This window comes from Sinocyclocheilus grahami, unplaced genomic scaffold (assembly GCF_001515645.1).
Source record: "Sinocyclocheilus grahami isolate Dianchi unplaced genomic scaffold, SAMN03320097.WGS_v1.1 scaffold2068.1, whole genome shotgun sequence".
Classification (NCBI taxonomy): Eukaryota; Metazoa; Chordata; class Actinopteri; order Cypriniformes; family Cyprinidae; genus Sinocyclocheilus; species Sinocyclocheilus grahami.
Window position 1 is genome coordinate 18,874 of NW_015507247.1, and position 4,076 is coordinate 22,949.

The 4,076-nt window shown below is 37.3% G+C and overlaps 1 protein-coding gene across 1 annotated transcript in view; it reads right to left on the reverse strand.

Annotated features, from left to right (window-relative positions):
* The window catches only part of LOC107573918 (ribonuclease inhibitor-like), a 30,115-nt gene that overhangs the window by 16,345 nt on the left and 9,694 nt on the right, over positions 1-4,076 (reverse strand). The window lies entirely within an intron of this gene.

The following is a 4,076-nucleotide window of genomic DNA, read 5'->3' on the forward strand; positions in this document are numbered from 1 at the left end:
TGCATTTGATGGCTGTGTCCTCTGTTGCTGCTCTCCTGGATTGTGTCTCAATCTGTCTCACCTCATGCTCATTACTGATCTCTCCACTCTCACTCTCTGTGATGTAGAGCTCTGTGTAGATCTCATTCAGCAGTGTTGGGTTTCCCTGCGTCGCTGTTCCCTCATACAGACGCTCAAACTTCTTCAGCACATTTGATCTAAACGTCTTGAGGACTTCATGCCTGGAAAATTAAAATACTGCATTATTAAATAAGCTAATGATAACAAAGTCTTTTCGGTATTCTGTATCATAATCAAATAATCTTTTACAGAAATATTAGACCTGAGATCAGTCGTTGTATCTTCACTCTTATAATCTAATGACTGATCCATAGATGCGTCACTCCTCATAGACACACAGCTGGTCTCTGATCTCTTCTGATGAACTGAACTGTAACAGAGAGATTAAAGTGAATCATCTGAATTACCATATTTAAGAACATATGTAGGCCTATATGTTTATTACTTGATCACTTTAAAGAACACTTCATACTCATTTCTTCTGTAAACACTGTTATTACAAAAAAATTTATTGAACTGAGTGCTTTCACAATATAAAATGCCATACTATAATCATATTTTTACAGAAATATTATACCTGAGATCAGTCTGTGTATCTCCACTCTTAAAATTATCTGGATGACCCATAGACCTGTCACTCCTCATAGACACACAGCTGGACTCTGCTTCTGATCTCTTCTGCTGAACTGAACTATAACAAACACATTTAATCCTTTATGATGATAATCATAAATTAGGTATTTTAATCAAAGAGCACTTCACGAGGAGGCTTTATGGTCTTTTTGTTTAAATAACATTTTATCTTAAAAATATAGAGACATAAAAAGCACGATGGAGACTCCCATTTACTATCATTAAAATGATTTAATTCAGCGTTTATTCAAAGTACCTGCATCCTGGAGAAAAAGCTTCATCTCTGGATGTTTGTGTGTCACCCATGATGAAACAGAATCTGATCTCCAGCACTGACTCTGAATGAAATCACAAACAATCACAATAATTCAGCTGAACAGATCCGGAGAGAAACAGATCATGCAGAGTTACTCAAATACACAATGTTAGTCATGTGTTAACAACTGCCAACACCAGTGAAACCACGTTCATTTGCTTAAATTAAAATATCAAACACATATTAAAGAACTACTGTCCTTCAGAGTAAATATGAATGTGGAAGTCAACTGTAAAGCAGACACCTGCAGCTTCATCAACATTGAATTAGATCCACATACTCCACCGGCTTCTACGCGTACATGCTTGGCTTATCTTTTATAAAGGTTCCTATGAAACACTTTTAGAATCCGTTTAAAATTCAGTGTAGAATAGATTCTGGCTGTTTAAATGGCGAAGCTTCAAATGTACTTTTACTTTCACTTTTCATTTGTGCCGCGAGGCATGGCGTAAGGGAGCGTCTGTAAACTCCACACAGAGTGGAAGAACGTTAACGATGTCAAATTATTTATTCAACGAACGAAGTTTTAGAAAACAAAATAATTTAAAAACACATCTGCATTTCTAACATTTCTGCATTCTAAAGGTTTTATTAGGCTCACAGCGAGATCCCCCCCCAGATCAAATTGTTCCAATTACTCTTATACATATTGTTGCTACAAAATGTAGTTATAAATGTCCTGTTACACATTTGTACTTACACAAACCATTCGGAGGGTTGTTACATGTGTGTAGTTACTGAAAGTTACAGCTCTAGATACTATGTACCAATGTGTACTTACACTGTGGTTACATACTACGTACACATCTAGTTACTATGTAAGTACACAGGTATTAGGGCCACTTCATATAAAGTGGGACCTCCTTTTGTTCTGGGTTCAGTAAACTCACTCATACATTTTATTTAGCGCTAAAGGGTGCAAATTGGTTCATTAAAGGTACATATTAATACTTAAAGTGTGCATAGCAGGCTATGTAAATGTTTACCACACCAGTGACAGCTTTTGTACCTTTTTTACTAGAGTATACTGAAGGAATGATGTTAGGATGGATGGGTGCAGTGAAACAAATTCAAAATCTTTTTTTTTTTTTACTTTGCAGTTTGATGATCAGAATGAAGAGAGATTCAGGATCTGAGGAATCTGCACATGTCTGTTCACCTTACAAACACTGTATCCAACCTAGAGGAAAATAAACCACAAAGAAAAGGGTCTAAATGCAGATTTTTATGACTTTTTGCTTCTGGCTTTTTGTCATTTTATGGATTGTGAAGGTGAAGAGAGACTCAGATGGAATAGAGACATGATGCAGGCCAGATCAGAGTCTCACACGGTGAGCATTTGATTGTACAGGGCAGCTGTCATACATGCACCTGCTGTCTGCTCCAGTCTTCTGTCTTTCCCCTTCATTTTACACATTTAGGTTTATAGAGGAGCACCTGAATGCAGATTAAAAACATGACACGTATATTGACAGCAAATACTAATAATAGTACATCATAATACTTGTCTTATAATAAATATAAACACCAAAGTTTGACTGATGTGATGACAGGAGGTCGTTTATAAGTGTGTCAGCAAATACATCTTTCTGATACATTTTGAGAAAAATTATAAAGTGACATACAGTACCTTGCATAAGTATTCATACCCCTTAATTTTTTTTCACATTTTGTTATGTTGCTGCCTTATGTTAAACTGCTTTAAATTACTTTTTTTCTCCACATCAATCTACACTCCATATGCCATAACGGTAAAGCAAAAAACTGAAAAAATACTTTCTGATAACTATTCCATCTATAGCACACCTGTACATACAATTTATTAATTTTTTTGTGGTTTATATTTATGCATGTGTATTTTATTCACATCTCACTTTTATTATCTGTGTGCTGTTGTTGTCTCAGTGTACTGGAAGTTTGTGACACTATAACAAATTCCTTGTATGTGCAAACATACTTGGCAATAAAGCTCTTTCTGATTCATATCAGAGCAAAAACCAAGCCCTGATGTCAAAAGAACTGCCGTTAAGACCAGAAACAGGTTTGCATAAAGCCACACATCTGGGGAAGATATCAGAAAAAAATCTGCTTCGTTGAAGGGTCACAGAAGCAAGTAGTCTCTGTTACCCTTAATGGAAGAAGTTTGAAACAACCAGGACTCTTCCTAGAGCTGACCTCCTGGCCAAACTGAGCAACTGATGGAGAAGGGCTTTGGTTAGAGTGGTGAACAAGAAGCTGATGGTCACTCTAGTTGAGCTCCATGATCATATGTGGAGATAGGAGAAACCTACAGAAGGACAAACATCACTGCAACATTCCACAGATCTGGGCTTTATGGCGGTGTGGCAATACTCAATCCGCTCTTCAGTGAAGACACATGAAAACACACTTGGAACTTGCAAAACAGCACCTAAAGGACCCTCAGACTGTGAGAAACAAGATTCTCCGGTCTGATGAACCTCAATTCTAAGCATCATGTTTGAAGGAAACCAGCTCTGCTCATCACCTGCAGAGTAGCATCCCAAAAGTAAAGTGTGCTGGTAGCAGCCTCATGCTGTGGAGCTGTTTTTCAGCGGCAGGGACCGAGGGACTCATCAGAGTAGAAGATAAGCTCAATGCACCAAAATATAGAGATAGTGTTAATGAAAACCTAGTCCAGAGCATTCAGAACCTCAGACTGGGCAGAAGGCTCACCTTGTAACAGGGCTAGCTGTTACTAGTTTTTTTTTCCCTACTCTCCACTAGGGGGTGATGGAAAGCTTTAACCCCAAGTAATTTAACCAGGTAGGAGAGTAGAGGAAGTTAGTTTTGTTTGGAAGAGGGAAGTATGGTATTGCACTCGAAATGCAAATTTCATTGGAGTCCTGATTGAGAAACTTGTTTCGTGTTCAATCTTGTAAGTTTTGTTTTTCCTCATGTTCTCATGTGCATTTGATCTGCTTGATTTAGATTTTTTTACTTGATCTGCATACTTTAAGTGTGGGCTTTCTAGTTAATGCTAGGTTTGTGTTTTTTGTAGATGGACTTTTTAAAGGGGTCATATGATGCTTTTTTAAAGATCATTATT